Source organism: Oncorhynchus masou, chromosome 7, assembly GCF_036934945.1.
Source record: "Oncorhynchus masou masou isolate Uvic2021 chromosome 7, UVic_Omas_1.1, whole genome shotgun sequence".
In the NCBI taxonomy this organism is placed as follows: domain Eukaryota; kingdom Metazoa; phylum Chordata; class Actinopteri; order Salmoniformes; family Salmonidae; genus Oncorhynchus; species Oncorhynchus masou.
Window position 1 is genome coordinate 13,641,086 of NC_088218.1, and position 24,582 is coordinate 13,665,667.

Consider the following 24,582-nt stretch of genomic DNA (forward strand, 5'->3'; position numbering starts at 1 on the left):
TAGTATAGTAGAGAACATATTTATACTGTAGTATATAGTAGAGAACATATTTATACTGTAGTATAGTAGACAACATATTTATACTGTAGTATAGTACACAACATATTTATGCTGTAGTATAGTACAACATATTTATACATATTTATACTGTAGTATAGTACACAGTATATTTATATATATTTATACTGTAGTATAGTACACAACATATTTATACTGTAGTATAGTACACAACATATTTATACTGTAGTATAGTAGACAACATATTTATACTGTAGTATAGTAGACAACATATTTATACTGTAGTATAGTAGACAACATATTTATATTTATACTGTAGTATATAGTAGTACAGAACATATTTATACTGTAGTATAGTAGACAACATATTTATACTGTAGTATAGTATAGACAACATATTTATACTGTGTAGTATAGTAGACAACAACATATTTATACTGTAGTATAGTATACAACATATTTATACTGTAGTATAGTAGACATTTACATATTTATGCTGTAGTATAGTACACACAACATATTTATACTGTAGTATAGTACACAACATATTTATACTGTAGTATAGTACACAACATATTTATACTGTAGTATAGTACACAACATATTTATACTGTAGTATAGTAGACAACATATTTATACTGTAGTATAGTACACATCATATTTATACTGTAGTATAGTAGAGAACATATTTATATATTTATACTGTAGTATAGTAGACAACATATTTATACTGTAGTATAGTAGACAACATATTTATACTGTAGTATAGTAGACAACATATTTATACTGTAGTATAGTAGAGAACATATTTATACTGTAGTATAGTACACAACTGTATATTATACTGTAGTATAGTACACAACATATTTATACTGTAGTATAGTACACAACATATTTATACTGTAGTATAGTACACAACATATTTATATTATACTGTAGTATAGTACACAACATATTTATACTGTAGTATAGTACACAACATATTTATACTGTAGTATAGTACACAACATATTTATACAACATATTTATACTGTAGTATAGTACACAACATATTTATACTGTAGTATAGTAGACAACATATTTATACTGTAGTATAGTACAACATATTTATACAACATATTTATACTGTGTAGTATAGATATTTAACATATTTATACTGTAGTATAGTAGAGAACATATTTATACTGTAGTATAGTAGATTTATACATATTTATACTGTAGTATAGTAGAGAACATATTTATACTGTAGTATAGTAGAGAACATATTTATACTGTAGTATAGTAGAGAACATATTTATACTGTAGTATAGTAGACAACATATTTATACTGTAGTATAGTAGAGAACATATTTATACTGTAGTATAGTACACAACATATTTATACTGTAGTACTGTAGTATACATATTTAACATATTTATACTGTAGTATAGTAGACAACATATTTATACTGTAGTATAGTACACATCATATATGTATACTGTAGTATAGTACACAACATATTTATACTGTAGTATAGTCCACAACATATTTATACTGTAGTATAGTACACAACAGATTTATACTGTAGTATAGTACACAACATATTTATACTGTAGTATAGTAGACAACATATTTATACTGTAGTATAGTCCACAACATATTTATACTGTAGTATAGTACACAACATATTATACTGTAGTATAGTACACAACATATTTATACTATAGTATAGTACACAACATATTTATACTGTAGTAAAGTACACAACATATTTATACTGTGTAGTATAGTAGACAACATATTTATACTGTTGTTTAGTACACAACATATTTATACTGTAGTATAGTACACAACATATTTATACTGTAGTATAGTACACAACATATTTATACTGTAGTATTGTACACAACATATTTATACTGTAGTATATACACAACATATTTATACACAACATATTTATAATGTAGTATAGTATAGTAGACAACATATTTATAATGTAGTATAGTACACAACATATGTATACTGTAGTATAGTAGAGAACATATTTATACTGTAGTATAGTAGAGTATAGTACACAACATATTTATACTGTAGTATAGTAGAGAACATATTTATACTGTAGTATAGTAGAGAATATATTATACTGTAGTATAGTAGAGAACATATTTATACTGTAGTATAGTAGAGAACATATTTAACATATTTATACTGTAGTATAGTAACATATTTATACTGTAGTATAGTACACAACATATTTATACTGTAGTATAGTAGACAACATATTTATACTGTAGTATAGTAGACAACATATTTATACTGTAGTATAGTACACAACATATTTATACTGTAGTATAGTACTGTAGTATAGTATAAACATATTTATACTGTAGTATAGTAGACACAGCATATTTATAATATTTATACTGTAGTATAGTACACATCATATGTATACTGTAGTATAGTACACAACATATTTATACTGTAGTATAGTCCACAACATATTTATACTGTAGTATAGTACACAACAGATTTATACTGTAGTATAGTACACAACAGATTTATACTGTAGTATAGTAGACAACATATTTATACTGTAGTATAGTAGACAACATATTTATACTGTAGTATAACATATTTATACTGTAGTATAGTAGACATTTACATATTTATACTGTAGTATGTATTTATATAGTAGAGAGCATATTTATACTGTAGTATAGTAGAGAACATATTTATACTGTAGTATAGTAGAGAACATATTTATACTGTAGTATAGTAGACAACATATTTATACTGTAGTATAGTAGACAACATATTTATACTGTAGTATAGTAGACAACATATTTATACTGTAGTATAGTACATATTTATACAATGTATTTATACTGTAGTATAGTAGACCCCATATTTATACTGTAGTATACTGTAGTATAGTAGACATATTTAACATATTTATACTGTAGTATAGTATACAGCATATTTATACTGTAGTATAGTACACAACATATTTATACTGTAGTATGACAACATATTTATACACAACATATTTATACTGTAGTATAGTACACATACATATTTATACTGTAGTATAGTACACAACATATTTATACTGTAGTATAGTCCACAACATATTTATACTGTAGTATAGTACACAACATATTTATACTGTAGTATAGTACACATATTTATACTGTAGTATATATTTATACTGTAGTACACAACATATTTATAGTAGACAACATATTTATACTGTAGTATAGTACACAACATATTTATACTGTAGTATAGTACACAACAAATTTATACTGTAGTGAAGTACACAACATATTTATACTGTAGTATAGTAGACAACATATGTATACTGTAGTATAGTAGAGACCATATTTATACTGTAGTACAGTAGACAACATATTTATACTGTAGTATAGTACACAACATATTTATACTGTAGTATATTACACAACATATTTATACTGTAGTATAGTACACAACAAATTTATACTGTAGTAAAGTACACAACATATTTATACTGTAGTATAGTAGACAACATATTTATACTGTAGTATAGTACACACCATATTTATACTGTAGCATAGTACACAATATATTTATACTGTAGTATAGTACACAACATATTTATACTGTATTATAGTACACAACATATTTATACTGTGGTATAGTAGACAACATATTTATACTGTAGTATAGTAGACATATTTATACTGTAGTATAGTACACAACAAATGTATACTGTAGTATAGTACACAACATATTTATACTGTAGTATAGTACACACCATATTTATACTGTAGTATAGTAGACAACAGGTTCATACTGTGGTATAGTGGTCAACACATTTATACTGTAGTATAGTACACAACATATTTATACTGTAGTATAATACACAACACATTCATACTGTAGTACACTGCTATCTAAAAACTACAATAGTTATTTTGTCACACCCTGACCTTAGAGAGATGTTTTATTTCTCTATTTGGTTAGGTCAGGGTGTGATTTGGGGTGGGCATTCTATGTTGTGTATTTCTATGTTGGCCTGATATGGTTCCCAATCAGAGACAGCTGTTTATCGTTGTCTCTGTTTGGGGATCATATTTAGGCAGCCCTTTTTCCCACTTTCTGTTGTGGGATCTTGACTATGTTTAGTTGCCTGTCTGCACAAATTTGTATAGCTTCACGTTTCGTTAGTTGGTTTTGTTGTTTTTGTTAAGCGTTTCATTCATTAAAAGAGAATGTGCATATACCACGCTGCACCTTGGTCTCACTCATACAATGATCGTGACATATTTGGGTGTCCCCATAGGAGTACCCCTTGAATAATACTTTTTAGTTCCAGGTAGAACCTTTTTGGGTTCCATGAAGAACCCTTTCCACGAAGGGTTCTACATGGAACCCAAAAGGCTTCTACCTGAAACCAAAAAGGGTTCTCCTTTGGGGACAACCAAATAACCCTATTGGAACCCTTTTTTCTAATAGTGTATAGTACACAATTTATTTCTACTGTAGTATAGTACAAAAAGTGCATGAATTATGTATGAAGTATTGCTATCATGATGTATGTACACCATATCTAAACTGCATTCAGACACCTTATTTTGGTACAGCATATCCACACTCCATAGTTGTTGTTTTGGATGGAATGAACAAAGAAATTGTATTATGAAGGAAGTTATTAGGGGTTCAAGCAGCGTAGTTGGTGAAACCCTGTTGTATTTCTTGGCATTCATTATTATGTTCCTTCTTCTGACAATTTGCTGAAAGAAATTGATGATATGGTAATGCCCAGGAGGGTGCAACTTTGCATGATGGTAAAGGCCCATGTGCCACACTCTCTCATGGAATGCCATGGAAATGAGCCACACGGTGGAGCAATAACAAGCCATTCCAAATGAAAAGGTTTTAAATGTTATGCCCCTCATCCCATTGGACCTAAAGTCCTGAAATTCGGTACATAGGTCCCTATCCTCACAGGGAACACATTAAGCTCAAGGACCCATAAGGTCCGCCATGATGGATTTTCCATCATTTTGAATTTGTGGACAAAAAAACTTGATATATGGCATCTACAGACCAAGGTCTCTTAACGTTATGTTTTACAGACTATTATTTCAAACAATATGGCCGCTACGGACCAATAAACTTTCATGTGGGTGTGGTCTGACAAATAAATGCATATAAATCAAACCAGGATATAGTATTTTAGACCACACGGTGGCACAATAACGGGCACGTGATTATATCTCTTGACCGGTTTGACTCAGTGATGAAATTTGGCACACATGCTCAGGAATATGAGTCTAGCTAAGCTATAAAGTGCGGTTCAGTTTGGCCACATAGTAGCGCTTAAAAAACGTTTAAAGTAGTCAACATCATTAAAAATGGTCCAAAACACATCAAAAGCAGGTTGGATGTTGAGCAAGCGTGTCAATTTGTCCTGATGGTGGCGCTATGGGGCCAAAGCTTGAACTCCAGCATTGCTGCATGCAGCTATATTTATTAGTGATATTATTGATAACAAAAAGGTGATATACAGTGCCTTGCGAAAGTATTCGGCCCCCTTGAACTTTGCGACCTTTTGCCACATTTCAGGCTTCAAACATAAAGATATAAAACTGTATTTTTTTGGATATTTCAAACTTTTTTAACAATTCAAAACTAAAAAATTGGGCGTGCAATATTATTCAAAATTATTCAGCCCCCTTAAGTTAATACTTTGTAGCGCCACCTTTTGCTGCGATTACAGCTGTAAGTCGCTTGGGGTATGTCTCTATCAGTTTTGCACATCGGGAGACTGAAATTTTTTCCCATTCCTCCTTGCAAAACAGCTCGCGCTCAGTGAGGTTGGATGGAGAGCATTTGTGAACAGCAGTTTTCAGTTCTTTCCACAGATTCTCGATTGGATTCAGGTCTGGACTTTGACTTGGCCATTCTAACACCTGGATATGTTTATTTTTGAACCATTCCATTGTAGATTTTGCTTTATGTTTTGGATCATTGTCTTGTTGGAAGACAAATCTCCGTCCCAGTCTCAGGTCTTTTGCAGACTCCATCAGGTTTTCTTCCTGTATTTGGCTCCATCCATCTTCCCATCAATTTTAACCATCTTCCCTGTCCCTGCTGAAGAAAAGCAGGCCCAAACCATGATGCTGCCACCACCATGTTTGACAGTGGGTATGGTGTGTTCAGGGTGATGAGCTGTGTTGCTTTTACGCCAAACATAACGTTTTGCATTGTTGCCAAAAAGTTCAATTTTGGTTTCATCTGACCAGAGCACCTTCTTCCACATGTTTGGTGTGTCTCCCAGGTGGCTTGTGGCAAACTTTAAACGACACTTTTTATGGATATCTTTAAGAAATGGCTTTCTTCTTGCCACTCTTCCATAAAGGCCAGATTTGTGCAATATACGACTGATTGTTGTCCTATGGACAGAGTCTCCCACCTCAGCTGTAGATCTCTGCAGTTCATCCAGAGTGATCATGGGCCTCTTGGCTGCATCTCTGATCAGTCTTCACCTTGTATGAGCTGAAAGTTTAGAGGGACGGCCAGGTCTTGGTAGATTTGCAGTGGTCTGATACTCCTTCCATTTCAATATTATCGCTTGCACAGTGCTCCTTGGGATGTTTAAAGCTTGGGAAATCTTTTTGTATCCAAATCCGGCTTTAAACTTCTTCACAACAGTATCTCGGACCTGCCTGGTGTGTTCCTTGTTCTTCATGATGCTCTCTGCGCTTTTAACGGACCTCTGAGACTATCACAGTGCAGGTGCATTTATACGGAGACTTGATTACACACAGGTGGATTGTATTTATCATCATTAGTCATTTAGGTCAACATTGGATCATTCAGAGATCCTCACTGAACTTCTGGAGAGAGTTTGCTGCACTGAAAGTAAAGGGGCTGAATAATTTTGCATGCCCAATTTTTCAGTTTTTGATTTGTTAAAAAAGTTTGAAATATCCAATAAATGTCGTTCCACTTCATGATTGTGTCCCACTTGTTGTTGATTCTTCACAAAAAATACAATTGTATATCTTTATGTTTGAAGCCTGAAATGTGGCAAAAGGTCGCAAAGTTCAAGGGGGCCGAATACTTTCGCAAGGCACTGTATGTACACGATATGACTATGCACTGTGTTCTGACATACACACCATATCTGATTACTATATACTGTATCCATAAACCATGATTCTGATAAGTACAGTGTACCATGTACGTAGCACTGTTGTAGTGATTGTTTTATAGCGTAATTATTGAAGTCTAAGTAAAGAAGGGATTTTTACCCCTCTGCTGTCATAATCATAGGCTTGAAAGGCAGTGGGGGTATGATAGTGTTACTCTCTCTATATATGTCAGTGGAATAATCAGTGTGATTGCCAAAGCATTTTCTGGTGGCCTAGAATACACTATTATTGTGCTGTATTTTTATTATTGAGGAATACACTGGTCCCCCTCTCTCTCTCTCTCTCTCTCTCTCTCTCTCTCTCTCTCTCTCTCTCTCACACACACACACACACTCTCACTCTCTGCTTTGATGTATTGTGATTACGCTGGGCTGTAGTAGTGATGCCTGCCTGCGCTGGTGGGACAGAGATGGTGAGAGTGAAGGAGAGAGAGAGACAGGGAGAGAGAGAGGGAAGGAGAGAGTGGAAGAGGGAAGGAGAAAGATAGAGCAGGAGAGACAGAGAGAGATTAGAGGGAAGGAGAGAGGGAGAGACAGAGAGAGACGGGGAGAGAGAGAAAGAGAGAGAGAGGGGGCGAGAGAGAGAGAGTGAGAGAGAGAGAGAGATAGAGAGCGAGAGAGGGAAGGAAGGAAGGAAGGAAGGAGAAAGAGAGTGTGGGAGAGGGAGAAGGAAGGAGAAAGAGAAAATGAGAGAGGAGAGAAGGAGAGTGAGATAGAGAGAGGGAGGGGTGTAAGCAGCAAAGAAAAGCGTTCCGCAGTGAAAATGTTCTCCCAGTGAAGCGTAGAGAGACTGCAGCAGAGTGAACGGGGCTGTGCAGCACCTGCAGTCGCTCTCTCTCTCTCTCTCTCTCTCTCTCTCTCTCTCTCTCTCTCTCTCTCTCTCTCTCTCTCTCTCTGTGTGTGTGTGTGGATGTGTGTGTGTGTGTGTGGGTGTGCGCAAATGTGTGTGATAATCGATCAGGACACACTGATTCAACACTCCCTCCTTCCCAGCATCTCTCTGTCTCTCTTGTCTCTCTCCCCTCTGCTCCCTTGCTCTCTTTCTCTCTCCCTCGACCCAATTCTCCACACACACTACAATCATCTTACCCTGTACCTGCCTTGTAACGGCTTTTCACCGTGACGGATGTTTGTGTGTGTGTGTGTGCCCACCATTTGTCTGCTATGTATTCTCTAACACTCTCTCTCTTTCTCTCCCCCTTTCTATCTCTCTGTCTCTCAGTCTCTCTCGCTCTCTCTCTCTCTCTTTCTATGTTTGTGCTCTGCCTTCCTCTTCCCTTCTTCATCTTCTCTTATTACTCACTTATCATCTCTTTCATTCTCTCCTTCGTACTCTCTCTCTTACACACACATTCTGCCTTCTGATTGCTCTCTTTTTCTCTTGCCGTATCTCTCTCTCTCTCTCTCTCTCTCTCTCTCTCTCTCTCTCAATTCAATTCAATTAAATTTGCTTTATTGGCATAACGTAACAATGTACATATTGCTAAAGCTTACTTTGGATATTTACAATATTAACATCAATAATAATAATCAATACTGTCAACGGGACAACAGTAACTACAATAACCAAGTCTCTTTCTCTCTCAATCTCTCTCTTTCTTAACCACACACACATGCTACCTCCCCCTCCATGATTCTTTATCACTGTTATTGTGTCTCTCTCTTAACCACGCGCACAAACCAATGCATGCAAGCACACACGCATACACTAACCTCCACAAAACACATTCTCTCTCTCTATCTCTCCCTCTTATTTCTCCCGCTTTTTGTCTCTCTCCATACCGTTCTGTACCCAATTCTCCCTCCCTTCCGCCTCTCCTGTCTTTTACTCCTCCCTCTCCCTCCCTCGCTCCCCCTCCTCCCTCTCCGGGCTGGCTGAGTAAGTGCTGCAGCATCCTCACAGCGGAGTGTGTATGTGAGAGGAGCGTGTGAGTGGTTAGCATCGGGGATCTTGAACCAGAGGGGTTCCGTGTGAAGAGAAGGGCTCTTCTGTGCGTGTGCTTGCTGTGTGTGTGTGTGTGTGTGTGAGAGTGTGTGCGTTTTCTCGATCTATGCGTGCGAGCAAGTGAGCTTGTGTGTGACGACGCTGTCCTCGTTCTGCACCGACCGGACCCTCTCTCGCTCATCTCACCGCTGTGACGACTGAGTGTCTAGACCAGGCTCTGGAGACTGAGAGAGAGAGACCAACACACAGACAGACAGGTGGACAGACAGATGGACTGTTGGTGGCGTGTGATGCTTTGATTCCTAGTGGAATAGAAGGGTCTCCTCTGCATGGGACACTGTTGTAAGCCCTCATTAAGTTACCGAATTGGACAGACAGACAGACAGACAGACAGACAGACAGACAGACAGACAGCTCTCCGGTCGACTCGAAGGACCACCTCTCTTTCTGGGGTTTGGGAGGCACTGCTTCTGGGTGGACTAGGAGAAAGGTCTCCTCTCTTTCTTCCCCTCTCCTCCTCCTCTCCTGTCTTCCACGAGAGAGCGCTCAGTGAGGATCTGATCCTGGAGTGTAGAGAGAGACAGAGGGCCTAACGGGACGCGAGGCAGCATGGCTCGTCTCAACTGGTGCCTGGCCGCTGTCATCAGCTGGGGCAAGTTCCTCTTTTCCTGCTTCTTCCCCCTACGGGGGGCCAAGAAAGACAAGGTAAGCCCGCACAATGAGGGGGACTGGGAGGGGGTCGGAGAGGGGAACTGGGAGGGGGTCGGAGAGGGGGACTGGGAGGGGGTTGGAGAGGGGGACTGGGAGGGGGTTGGAGAGGGGGACTGTGAGGGGGTTGGAGAGGGGGACTGGGAGGGGATCAGAGAGGGGGACTGGGAGGGAGTCGGAAAGTGGGACTGGGAGGGGGTCAGAGAGGGGGACTGTGAGGGTGTTGGGGAGGGGGACTGGAATGGGAACTGGGAGGGGGTCAGAGAGGGGGACTGGGAGGGTGTTGGGGAGGGGGACTGGGAGGGGGTCAGAGAGGGGGACTGGGAGGGTGTTGGGGAGGGGGACTGGGATGGGAACTGGGAGGGGGTCAGAGAGGGGGACTGGGAGGGGGTCAGAGAGGGGGACTGGGAGGGTGTTGGGGAGGGGGACTGGGATGGGAACTGGGAGGGGGTCAGAGAGGGGGACTGGGAGGGTGTTGGGGAGGGGGACTGGGATGGGAACTGGGAGGGGGTCAGGAGGGGGACTGGGAGGGTGTTGGGGAGGGGACTGGAATGGGAACTGGGAGGGGGTCAGAGAGGGGGACTGGGAGGGTGTTGGGGAGGGGGACTGGAATGGGAACTAGGAGGGGGTCAGAGAGGGGGACTGGGAGGGTGTTGGGGAGGGGGACTGGAATGGGAACTGGGAGGGGGTCAGAGAGGGGGACTGGGAGGGTGTTGGGGAGGGGGACTGGAATGGGAACTTGGAGGGGGACAGAGAAGGGGACTGGGAGGGTGTTGGGGAGGGGGACTGGAATGGGAACTGGGAGGGGGTCAGAGAGGGGGACTGGGAGGGTGTTGGGGAGGGGGACTGGGATGGGACTGGGAGGGGGTCAGGAGGGGGACTGGGAGTGGGACTGGGAGGGGGTCAGAGAGGGGGACTGGGAGGGTGTTGGGGAGGGGACTGGGATGGGAACTGGGAGGGGGTCAGAGAGGGGGACTGGGAGGGTGTTGGGGAGGGGGACTGGGAGGGGGTCAGAGAGGGGGTTGGGGTGTTGGGGAGGGGGACTGGGATGGGGGAGGGGGTCAGAGAGGGGGACTGGGGGGGGGAGGGGGACTGGGAGGGGTCATGGGACTGGGAGGGGGTCAGAGAGGGGGACTGGGAGGGTGTGGGGAGGGGGACTGGGATGGGAACTGGGAGGGGGGAGGGGGACTGGGAGGGTGTTGGGGAGGGGGACTGGGATGGGAACTGGGAGGGGTCAGAGAGGGGGACTGGGAGGGTGTTGGGGAGGGGGACTGGAATGGGACTGGGAGGGGGTCAGAGAGGGGGACTGGGAGGGTGTTGGGGAGGGGACTGGAATGGGAACTAGGAGGGGTCAGAGAGGGGACTGGGAGGGTGTTGGGGAGGGGGACTGGAATGGGAACTGGGAGGGGGTCAGGGACTGGGAGGGTGTTGGGGAGACTGGGGGACTGGGAGGGGTGTTGGGGGGGGGGACTGGAATGGGAACTGGGAGGGGGTCAGAGAGGGGGACTGGGAGGGTGTTGGGGGGGGGGATGGGAACTGGGATGGGAACTGGGAGGGGGTCAGAGAGGGGGACTGGGAGGGTGTTGGGGAGGGGGACTGGGATGGGAACTGGGAGGGGGTCAGAGAGTGGGACTGGGAGGGTGTTGGGGAGGGGGACTGGGATGGGAACTGGGAGGGGGTCAGAGAGGGGGACTGGGAGAGTGTTGGAAAGGGGGAGAAGACGGAACAATGTACAATGGAATCATTAAACCACATTTTTTATTTTACTATTTACACTTTACTTCGTCTGGTTCTTCATTTATTGCTTTTTATTGAGATCAGAACCTGCTTACCAGAGAGATACCTGGTGAGATGAGAAGAGTAGGAGTCTAAAAGGTGTCGTACTTTCTTGTCCGTGTTTGTGCACCAGTATAATGGTCTTGGCGCTACACTGGCTTGAACATTGAGTAATATCTGTGTCAGCTAGATAACCAGCTGGTGCGCCAGCACTACAGATTAGTTTAGCACAATTTCACACAGCACGGCTGCTGGTGTGTGGACTACACTACAGGTTGAGGAACAGCTAGTGGATGTTGCCCCTTAGCTCTGATTCAAGGTCAGTGTTGCTCTTCACCACCATTAGGATGGAGATAGAGAGGAACTGATCCTAGATTAGTGCTTAGGGGCAACTCACCCTTGGATCTGGAGAAATGGGGTACTTGTTTCAGATGTTACTTTGCTACCATACCTGAGTGTCCCGATCCATAGTGTCACCTTGTACGACTGCAGAACAGAGCAGAACAAGGTTGGCATCTGCATTGAAGGTTTGCGTTTGCTAAAATAAAAATTGCTTAACCGTTGGCGTTTTACCAGCCATGTCATTTTACCATTCGTTCCTTTTCGGGTCGGTATTTGTTCTTTATGGTTCGCTGGTTTTTCCAGTTCCGTAGTGGTTTGTATCTTGCATGCGAATGTTTGGCAACAAAGGATGAACGTATTTCCCTGACTGATGCCAAATCTTTAGAGTTGTGTTACTGGTTTCAGTTTTATTAGTTTGAATTGGAATGTGGTAATACAATGTCTCTGAGTGTCAGAAACACTGCACCACTCTTCTCTCTACCCCTTTCTCTCTCTCTCTCTCTCTCTCTCTCTCTCTCTCTCTCTCTCTCTCTCTTTCTCTCTCTCTATCCTTTCTCTCTCTCTCTCTCTCTCTCTCTACCCCTATCTCTCTCTCTATCCCTTTCTCTCTCTCTCTCTACCCCTTTATCTCTCTCTCTCTCTACCCCTTTCTCTCTCTCTCTACCCCCTTCTCTCTCTCTCTCTCTCACTCTCTCTCTCTCTCTCTCTCTACCCCTCTCTCTCTCTCTCTCTCTCTCTCTCTCTCTCTCTCTCTCTCTCTCTCTCTCTCTCTCTCTCTCTCTTTCTCTCTCTCTCTCTCTTCTCTCTCTCTCTCTCTCTCTCTCTTTCTCTCTCTCTCTCTCTCTCTCTCTTTCTCTCTCTCTCTCTCTCTCTCTCTCTCTCTCTCTCTCTCTCTCTCTCTCTCTCTCTCTCTCTCTCTCTCTCTCTCTCTCTCTCTCTCTCTCTCTCTCTCTCTCTCTCCCTCTCTCTCTGTCTGTTATAGAGGATAATCAATCATGTGGTACAAGTCCCGTACGTCCAAACACAGTCTTCCCTTACACACGTGTATGTGTGTGTCCATGCGTGTACATATGTATGTGCATTGTATGTGCGCCAGTAGGGTTAGGAGAGCTTTTGGGGGCAGAGTCAGTCTTTTTAAAATGACGTAGCTCGTTATCCAGTCCTGCGTCCCATATTTTTTGATGAACTTTCTGTTTAATTCAGTTGCCTTCATTTCTGTTCACAATGAGCTATTACGATGTAACCGTCGACATTACTCATCCTGAACTGCTTTGTCCGAATTTCTTTTCGGAATCATATTTTTCTTCAGACCTTGAAATGGAATGACCTCATAATAAGAGCAGTACATCGATGTGGATTTAGTAGTGCACTATGTAGGGAATAGGGTGCCATTTGGGACAAAGCATTAGTGTGAGTGGCTCTCCTCTCCAGCAGGCCAAGCTTGCCTCCCTGTATGAGCCCTGAGCACCTCCCCTGCAGCAGCTTGTTTTGTTCAGTAAGCCCTGGTGATGGGTAGGAGAGTTGGAGGAATGGAGGAATTGAGGAATAAAGGAAGGGAGGAATAGAGGAATAGAGGAATGGAGGAATGGGGGAATGGAGGAATGGAGGAATGGAGGAATAGAGGAATGGGGGAATGGAGGAATAGAGGAATGGAGGAATAGAGGAATAGAGGAATGGAGGAATAGAGGAATAGAGGAATAGAGGAATGGAGGAATAGAGGAATGGGGGAATGGAGGAATGGAGGAATATGGAGGAATGGAGGAATAGAGGAATGGAGAAATGGAGGAATGGGGGAATGGAGGAATAGGGGAATGGAGGAATAGAGGTATTGGGGAATGGAGGAATGGGGGAATAGAGGAATGGGGGAATGGAGGAATGGAGGAATAGGGAATGGAGGAATAGGGGAATGGGGGAATGGAGGAATGGGGGAATGGAGGAATGGGGGAATGGAGGAATAGAGGTATTGGGGAATGGAGGAATGGAGGAATGGAGGAATGGGGGAATGGAGGAATGGGGGAATGGAGGAATGGGGGAATAGAGGAATGGGGGAATTGAGGAATGGAGGAATAGAGGAATGGAGGAATGGAGTAATGAAGGAATAGAGGAATGGGGGAATGGAGGAATGGAGGAATAGCGAAATGGAGGAATGGAGGAATGGAGAGAAATGGAGGAATAGAGGAATGGAGGAATGGAGGAATAGAGTAATGAAGGAACAGAGGAATGGAGGAACAGAGGAATGGAGGAATGGGGGAATGGGGGAATGGAGGAATGGAGGAATGGAGGAATAGAGGAATGGGGGAATAGAGGAATGGGGGAATGGAGGAATAGGGGAATGGAGGAATAGAGGAATGGGGGAATGGAGGAATAGGGGAATGGGGGAATGGAGGAATAGAGGAATGGAGGAATGGAGGAATGGAGGAATAGAGGAATGGAGGAATAGGGGAATGGAGGAATAGAGGAATGGGGGAATGGAGGAATAGAGTAATGAAGGAATAGAGGAATAGAGGAATGGAAGAATGGAGGAATGGAGGAATAGAGGAATGGGGGAATAGAGGAATGGAGGAATAGAGGAATGGAGGAATAGAGGAATGGAGGAATAGAGGAATGGAGGAATAGAGGAATGGGGGAATAGAGGAATTGAGGAATAGAGGAATGGAAGAATGGGGGAATAGAGGAATGGAGAGATTGATGATGGATTTTTCGGGGTAAAGATCGGTCTGCTGCCTGCCTGTAGAGTACTGCTGCCTGCTGTCTGCAGCCCCCCATGTACCCCCCTCCTCGCCCTATACACCCTCCCCCTAGCTGTAACCCCCTCCTCCCCCTGTACCCCCTCCCCCTATCTGTACCCCCCTCCTCCTGAGCTGCACCCCTCTCCACCCCCCTCCACCCCCTGTATCCCCCTCCTCCCCCTGTGCCCCCTCCTCCCTATCTGTAACCCCCCCTGTATCCCCCTCCTCCCCCTCTGCCCCCTCCTCCCCAGCTGTAACCCCCTGTATCCCCCTCCTTCCCCTGTGCCCCCTCCTCCCTAGCTGTAACCCCACTGTTTATTTCACCATCCATCTGTTTTCACTTCTCCTCCTACCCCGATATACTGTGTAGTCCCTAGCATGTAGCCCCTAGTCCCTATAGTCCCCAGTCCCTGTAGCTCCTAGTCCCTATAGTCCCCAGTCCCTGTAGCCCCTATAGTCCCCAGTCCCTGTAGCCCCTAGTCCCTATAGTCCCCAGTCCCTGTAGCCCCTAGTCCCTATAGGCTCCAGTCCCTGTAGCCCCTAGTCCCTATAGTACCCAGTCCCTATAGCCCCTAGTCCCTATAGGCTCCAGTCCCTGTAGCCCCTAGTCCCTATAGGCTCCAGTCCCTGTAGTCCCCAGTCCCTGTAGCCCCTAGTCCCTATAGTCCCCAGTCCCTGTAGCCCCTAGTCCCTATAGCCCCCATTCCCTGTAGCCCCTAGTCCCTATAGGCCCCAGTCCCTATAGCACCCAGTCCCTGTAGCCCCTAGTCCCTATAGTCCCCAGTCCCTGTAGTCCCCAGTCCCTATAGTCCCCAGTCCCTCTAGTCCCCCGTCCCTATAGCGGGGCGGCAGGGTAGCCTAGTGGTTAGAGCGTTGGACTAGTGACTGGAAGGTTGCGAGTTCAAACCCCTGAGCTGACAAGGTACAAATCTGTCGTTCTGCCACTGAACAGGCAGTTAACCCACCGTTCCTAGGCCGTCATTGAAAATAAGAATTTGTTCTTAACTGACTTGCCTAGTTAAATAAAGGAAAAATAAATAAAGAAATAAAATAGCCCCCAGTCCCTGTAGCCCCTAGTAGCCCCTGTAGCCCCTAGTTCCTATAGTCCCCTAGTCCCTATAGTCCCCAGTCCCTATAGTCCCCAGTCCCTATAGTCCCCAGTCCCTATAGCTCCCAGTCCCTATAGCCCTAAGCCTAGCATGTAGCCCCCAGTCCCTTTAGCCCTAAGCCTAGTCTGTAGTCCCCAGTCTCTATAGCCCCCAGTCCCTATAGCCCCTAGTCCATATAGCCCTAAGCCTAGCCTGTAGCTCCCAGTCCCTATAGCCCCTAGTCCCTATAGCCTTCAGCCTAAGCCTAGCCTGTAGCTCCCAGTCCCTATAGCCCCTAGTCCCTATAGCCCCAGTCCCTATAGCCCTAAGCCTAGCCTGTAGCTCCCAGTCCCTATAGTCCCCAGTCCCTATAGCCCCTAGCCCTAAGTTTAGCCTGTAGCACCTAGTCCCTATAGCCTATAACTCCTATTCCAATGTAAAAGGCTGCATTAGTAACTGTACCAAGGCTACATCAGTAACTGTACCAATGCTACGTCAGTAACTGTACCAAGGCTACATCAGTAACTGTACCAATGCTACGTCAGTAACTGTACCAAGGCTACATCAGTAACTGTACCAATGCTACGTCAGTAATTGTTCCAATGCTACATCAGTAACTGTTCCAATGCTACATCAGTAACTGTTCCAATGCTACGTCAGTAACTGTTCCAATGTAAAAGGCTACATCAGTAACTGTTCCAATGCTACGTCAGTAACTGTACCAATGCTAGATCAGTAACTGTACCAATGCTACATCAGTAACTGTTCCAATGCTACATCAGTAACTGTTCCAATGCTACATCAGTAACTGTTCCAATGCAACATCAGTAACTGTTCCAATGCTACATCAGTAACTGTTCCAATGCAACATCAGTAACTGTTCCAATGCTACATCAGTAACTGTTCCAATGCTACGTCAGTAACTGTTCCAATGCTACATCAGTAACTGTTCTAATGCTACATCAGTAACTGTTCCAATGTAAAAGGCTACATCAGTAACTGTTCCAATGCTACATCAGTAACTGTTCCAATGCTACATCAGTAACTGTTCCAATGCTACATCAGTAACTGTTCCAATGCTACATCAGTAACTGTTCCAATGCTACGTCAGTAACTGTTCCAATGTAAAAGGCTACATCAGTAACTGTTCCAATGCTACATCAGTAACTGTTCCAATGTAAAAGGCTACATCAGTAACTGTTCCAATGCTACATCAGTAACTGTTCCAATGCTACATCAGTAACTGTTCCAATGCTACATCAGTAACTGTTCCAATGCTACATCAGTAACTGTTCCAATGCTACATCAGTAACTGTTCCAATGCTACATGTCTTACAACAGAAAAAACAATATAGTTACATTACAGCTCTGGATAAGAGCATCTGCTAAATGACTAAAATGTAAACGTTAAGGAAATGGAACATATCTTAACATGAAACTACAGTTGTTGTAGCGTTCGGCGTTGGCTGTTAGTTTCAATCTCTCTGTCTCCACTTTCCCTCCTCTGTTTGTCTCCTTCAGTTCTGATGGAGATGGAGAAGTTTGGGGACAGGCTCAATGCAGAATGCTGCTTCTTCCCTACACTCTCCCTGGTTTCCTTCCTACTGCAGGCAGTTTATCAGCCACCTCACCTCCACCCACCTATCCTCTCTCAGGACCCCACTCAGGGGAGCCACTGTATACTCCTGCAGGGTTTTATTCCAACACAGCAATAAGCCTAGTAGTGCGGGAGCAAAACCCTGCACACCCAGTAGCTTTGGCAAAATGTGTAACGTGTAGAAGATCATGAAAATAGGTTGAACAACAAGATGTTGACGTCTGTGACGTGGCGTTGTTGGATGTAGAGTGGGAGTGGAACAGTATGGCGTCGACTCCACTCCCATCCAAGGCCCTCATAAAGGTGTTCTGTAGTCATGGCAACACTGCTCATACTAGTACCAGACAGTTGATTCTACTATGGAGGAGATGGGATGTGTGTGTACGTGTGTTTCCGTGTACTGTGTAGTAAGATTTATTTCTGCATGTTGGTATAGGCATGTGTTAATCCTGCATTGGCTCTCCTTTCCTCTCCTCCGCCCCTGCTCTTCTCTCTTTCTCTCCCTCTCTCCTCTCTCTCCTCTGTACGATCCAAGCTCTCCTTTCTCTCCTGGAGGAGATGGGATGCTCTCCTTTCCTCTCCTCCCCCTGCTCTTCTCTCTTTCTCTCCCTCTCTCCTCTCTCTCCTCTGTACGATCCAAGCTCTTCTCTCTTTCTCTCCTTCTCTCCTGTTCCTCTGTACGATTGGCTCTCCTTTCCTCTCCTCCGCCCCTGCTCTTCTCTCTTTCTTCTCTCTCTCTCTCTCTCTCTCCTCTGTACGATCCAAGCTCTTTCCTTTCCTCTCCTCCGCCCCTGCTCTTCTCTCTTTCTCTCCCTCTCTCCTCTCTCTCCTCTGTACGATCCAAGCTCTCCTTTCTCTCCTCTGCCCCTGCTCTTCTCTCTTTCTCTCCCTCTCTCTCTCTCTCCTCCTCTCCTCCTTCTCTCCTCTGTACGATCCAAGCTCTCCTTTCCTCTCCTCCGCCCCTGCTCTTCTCTCTTTCTCTCCCTCTCTCCCTCTCTCTCCTCTGTACGATCCAAGCTCTCCCTCTCCTCCGCCCCTGCTCTTCTTCTCTCTTTCTCTCCCTCTCTCCTCTCTCTCCTCTGTACGATCCAAGCTCTCCTTTCCTCTCCTCCGCTCTTCTCTCTTTCTCTCCCTCTCTCCTCTCTCTCTCCCCGATGCTCTCTCCTCTCTTCTCTCTTTCTCCTCTCTCCTCTCTCTCCTCTGTACGATCCAAGCTCTCCTTTCCTCTCCTCCGCCCCTGCTCTTCTCTCTTTCTCTCCCTCTCTCCTCTCTCTCCTCTGTACGATCCAAGCTCTCCTTTCCTCTCCTCCGCCCCTGCTCTTCTCTCTTTCTCTCCCTCTCTCCTCTCTCTCCTCTGTACGATCCAAGCTCTCCTCTCCACTCATTTAACTAATGTCCCCCAGGGTCGTAAATTCACCAAAGGCAAAAAACACAGGCAGCTAAAGGAGAAAAGGGTGATGGGGAACCTGTCAGATGAATAGGAGCCTTTTCTTCAAGGACCAGCTTGCCCAACGAATACATATCGGCTCCTCATACATTCCTGCTTATTTATCACACGCGGTAGATCTCTCAGCATTCACAGACGTTTGAGTAATGTTCGTTTTGCGTTGTGTGAGCTGGATGATATCTGGCCTGGGATTTGCAGACTCGTCCCTTATGGCGAATGAATGCGTGGTAGCAGAGTAATGGATGTTTTGTTGTTCCTGCGTTAAAGAGGTAATGTGATGGAATCTCCAGCCGAGGGAGATGAGACTGCAGCACCACTGTAGCTGGAGCTGTGGTTCAGCCTTCACTCTACTTCCAGGAGGACAAAGTCTAAATCCCACATGGCACCCTATTCCCTATGTAGTGAACCACTTTTAATGGTCTCTGGTCAAAAGTAGTGTGCTATATAGGAATAGGGTGCCATGTGAGACACAGTAACATACTTATGTCTGTTTGAAATGGCACCCTATTCCCTTGCAGTGCACTACTTTTGACCAGGGCCCATAGGTCTGGCATGGGGTCAGGGTTGGTGTCACGTGTGCTCCCTCTCTGGCCTCTAGGTCACCGGGCTGCTCGTTATGGCGCACCCCTGTCAAAATCGTTATGCGCACCTGAGCGTCATCAGACTCACCTGGACTCCATCACCTCCCTGATTACCTTCCCTATATGTCACTCCCTTTGGTTCCAGTGTCATGTCGGTGGGTTGTTTGTGTTTCTTGTTTTGTATTTAGTTGCGTCATATTATGGATATGTACAATGTTAAAACGATGTGCAAATAGATAAGGTACAAAAAGGAAATTAAATCAACATAAATATGGGTTGTATTTACAATGGGGATTGTTCTTCACTGGTTGCCCTTGATGGGACTTGACTGTAACATTCATTTGAAGACTGTTATTTATCTAATTAACTAACTATGTTTAATTGTTACCCGATTAAATGAATCATATGACAATTAACTCATTAGGATCTGGGGCACCACGAGAGTGGTTCTTTAAAGAGTTACCATCTCCTGAAATCAAATCCAAAAGGTTTTTACCTATCACATCTATAAACAGTCAAACTATTAATCATAACCTCGTATTATATCATCATTCTGAACAGAGGTAACCTCCTTGCATCTGCAAAAACCTTATGATTCAGTTCTACACAAATTGGTTTAATTATTTACTAGCTAATTAAATGGGAACATTTAACACCTTTCACCGGTTACTGACTTGAGACTTAATATGCTGAAAACAGGTCCCTAGTGGAATGACAACGACATGGCTGCTTGTTAAAGAAGAGATGGAGAGAGAGAGGGACAGAGACACTTAACATTGGTACATTCAGAATCTACTTTCACCTACAGTAACCATATACTATACTACAGTAACTACACGAACCGCCAGCTGCTTTGAGTAATAAATCATGAATGTATTTATGTGTAATGCCTGGGTTCGCCGGGGATCTCTCGGTGGACAGGGCCTCCTTGGAAAGGGGGTTGGGGCCTTTTCGCGGCATGCTTGTAAGGCTCTGATTGTCCAAAAGGATTGCAACAAGTCTTCTGCTGTTGTCCTTCTTTGTAGTTGCCCGGTATCGGGTGACTTGTTGTGTAGTCCTGAACAGAACTACAGAGTTTTTCTCCTTCCTTTCGCTCCTGAAGATGCTTCTTTGAAGATCGATTGTTGCCCAGTGGGTTGATGAGAATAGCATAATACGATGGTTTGAGAAGAGTAACATGATGATCCTACTTATTTAGGACAGCTAATCAGCCGTACCAGTGATTCTCCAGGAGGTGAGTTTATCTTCTCCACCCCGTGTTGAGATTCAGTTCAAACCAATTTAATCGTGCCGCTGCATCTTCACGCTTTTCTGGTCTGATGTGTTTTTTTCTTAACCTCTAGCGTCGAGCAATCCCGTATCCGGGAGCGTAATCATAGCCTCAAGCTCATTACCATAACGCAACGTTTCCTATTCATGAAAATCGCAAATGAAATGAAATAAATATATTGAAACACAAGCTTAGCCTTTTGTTAACAACACTGTCATCTTAGATTTTCAAAATATGCTTTTTAACCAAAGCTACACAAGCATTTGTGTAAGAGTATTGATAGCCTAGCATAGCATTAAGCCTAGCATTCAGCAGGCAACATTTTCACAAAAACAAGAAAAGCATTCAAATAAAATAATTTACCTTTGAAGAACTTCAGATGTTTTCAATGATGAGACTCTTAGTTAGATAGCAAATGTTCATTTTTTCGAAAAATATTATTTGTGTAGACGAAATAGCTCCGTTTTGTTAATCACGTTTGGCTAAGAAAAATATCCCGGAAAATGCAGTCACTTACAACGCCAAACTTTTTTCCAAATTAGCTCCATAATATCGACAGAAACATGGCAAACGTTGTTTAGAATCAATCCTCAAGGTGTTTTTCACATATCTATTCGATAATCTATCAGTGGTGGCAGTTGGCTTGTCATCAGAAGCAAACGGAAAAATACTGCAGCTGGAGATTACACAATAATTGCAACGGAGGACACCAAGCGACCACCTGGTAGATGTCGTTTCTTATGGTCAATCGTCCAATGATATGCCTACAAATACGTCACAATGCTGTAGACACCTTGGGAAAAATGTGGAAAACGTAAGCTGACTCCTAGCTCCTTCACAGCCATATAAGGAGTCATTGGAATGAGGCGGTTTCAAAAAATGCGGCACTTCCTGATTGGATTTTTATCTGGGTTTCGCCTGAAACATCAGTTCTGTGGCACTCACAGACAATATCTTTGCAGTTTTGGAAACGTCAGAGTGTTTTCTTTCCAAAGCTGTCAATTATATGCATAGTGGAGCATCTTTTCGTGAAAAAATACCTTGTTTAAAATGGGAACGTGTTTCATTCAAAAATTAAAAGAGCGCCCCCTATATCAAAGAAGTTAACTCATTACCTTTTGCCCGAAAGGGGCGGTTCTGTCAGGCTGACATGCTCTCTGACCTCACTTCGGGGAGGTGACTACTCACGGTGCATAGTTATGGAAAACAATGATCTCTTATAGCTTCTCACATCACATCCTTCTCCCTCTCTGGGATATGTGGGACGCTAGCGTCCCACCTGGCCAAAAGCCAGGGAAAATGCAGAGCGCCAAATTCAAATAAATTACTATAAAAATCAAACGTTCATTAAATCACACATGCAAGATAGCAAATTAAAGCTCCACTTGTTGTGAATCCAGCCAACATGTCAGATTTCAAAAAGGCTTTTTGGTGAAAGCAAACAATGCTATTATCTGAGGATAGCACCTCCGTAAACAAATAGAGAAAAGCACATTTCAACCCTGCAGGCACGACACAAATCGCAGAAATAAAAATATAATTCATGTCTTACCTTTGATGAGCTTCTTTTGTTGGCACTCCAATATGTCCCATAAACATCACAAATGGTCCTTTTGTTTGATTAATTCCGTTGATATATATCCTAAATGTCCATTTATTTGGCGCGTTTGATCCAGAAAAACATCGGTTCCAACTTGCGTGACTACAAAATATCTCAAATGTTACCTGTAAACTTTGCCAAAACATTTCAAACTACTTTTGTAATACAACTATAGGTATTGTTTAACGTAAATAATCGATCAAATTGAAGACGGGATGATCTGTGTTCAATACAGGAGGAAAACTGTAGCTAGCTTTCTGGTCACGCGCCTCTATCGAACAGTTCACTTCAAGTGACCCTCGTTAAGGTGGCCATACTTCTTCATTACACAAAGGGAAAACCTCAACCAATTTCTAAAGACTCTTGACATCCAATGGAAGCGATAGGAACTGCAAGAAGTTCCCTTAGAAATCTGGATTCCCAATGAAAACGTATTGAAAAGAGAGTGACCTCAAAAAAAATCTGAATGGTTTGTCCTCTGGGTTTCGCCTGCTAATAAGTTATGTTAGACTCACAGACATGATTCAAACAGTTTTAGAAACTTCAGAGTGTTTTCTATCCAAATTTACAAATAATATGACTATCTTATCTTCTGGGGATGAGTAGCAGGCAGTTGAATTTGGGCATGCATTTCATCCGGACGTGAAAATACTGCCCCCTGTCACCAAGAAGTTAACAAAAACACGTTCATCATGTTGCATATTACATGCACAACGCGTAGTATGGAAACTTCATATATGTAGTGGGTATACTTTCCAAGTTACATGATTTCCTTTATAACATTTTTAATGACATCACAAAATAACAAACAAAATGACATTAGTGTTCTATAGATCACCTCTGACCATTCCCCACGTTCTACAATAGAAATATTGTTCCAGTATTCTCTTTTGAGCTTGTTAGATTTTCAGCGGGAAAAAGGTCTGAGACAAAGCACATTCCTTTGGTGAATTTGGAGAGCACAGGCCTGGATCTTCTCTGTTGATTTACAACAGGACTAGAGTTGTTAATCCCCACGAGTTCTTTCCTTCTCCCTCTACGGGTGAGAGGGGGTCTGATTGAAGTTATTCATTGCAAACCTGATCTGCCATATTTGGATTCTTGTGGACAGTCATGACACCCTTTTCTTGTGGCAACAGGTCACAAATCTTGCTGCTGTGATGGCATGCTGTGGTATTTCACCCAATAGATATGAGAGTTTATCAAAATTGAAATTGTTTTTGAATTCTTTGTTGGTCTGTGTAATCTGAGGGAAATATGTCTCTCTAATAGGGTCATACATTTGGCAGGAGGTTAGGAAGTGCAGCTCAGTTTCCAACTCATTTTGTGGGCGATGTGCACAAAGCCTGTCTTCTCTTGAGAACTAAGTCTGCCCCCTCGGCCTCTCGCAATAGCAAGGCTATGCTCACTGAATCTGTATATAGTCAAAGCTTTCCTTAAGTTTGGGTCAGTCACGGTGGTCAGGTATTCTGCCACTGTGTACTCTCTTCAAATAGCATTCCAGTTTGTTCTCTCTCTCTCTCTCTCTCTCTCTCTCTCTCTGAGAGGGATAGAACACACACACATGTCCCAGAAGGAGAAGAAAAGGCTTTACTATATGTGTGTGTGTGTGTGTGTGTGTGCTTCTTTGGCTTTATAATCTATATTGATTTGACAGAGCCAGGACAAAGCCACCGAGAGGAAGAGACATACATGGACTAAGTCTTCCCTCACAAGCAATAGATAAAGTGTGTGTGTTTGCGTGAGTGCGTGTGTGTGTGTGTGGGGGGGGGGGGGGGTGTAGCGCACCCTACCACTGCCAGTGTCTGCAGTGATCAGCGGAACAGCAGAACGTGGGAGGAGTAGAAGCTAAAAGAGAAGGAGTTAGTAAACGAGGCTAAGGGGAAATTGGAAATGTGACAGTGTATTTAATGTATTGTGGCTGTGCTTTGTGTCACATTTCAACCTTGAGACTCCACAGTTCTGTCTTTCAATGGAGTCAGTAGAAACCTTTTCAGAAACACTCTGTAACACAGGGACATAGACCTGGGCCTATATCCACAAAGCCTCTCAGAGGAGAAGCACTGATCTAGGATCAGTGTTTACATCATAATTAATATGATTATATGGGCAGATCCTAGATCAGCGCACCTACTCTGAGATGCTTGTGAATATGAGCCCAGTTCTTCCTTTTAGATCATAATGAATATTGTTATATCGACAGGGGGGACCTGATCCTAGATCAGCGCTCCTACTCTGAGATGCTTGTGGATATGAGCCCAGTTCTTCCTTTTAGATCATAATGAATATTGTAATATCGA

At 43.3% G+C, this 24,582-nt stretch overlaps 1 pseudogene; it reads left to right on the forward strand.

Annotated features, from left to right (window-relative positions):
* The first annotated feature begins 9,616 nt into the window (after positions 1-9,616).
* The window catches only part of LOC135542977 (tensin-1-like), a 168,784-nt pseudogene continuing 153,818 nt past the window's right edge, over positions 9,617-24,582 (forward strand).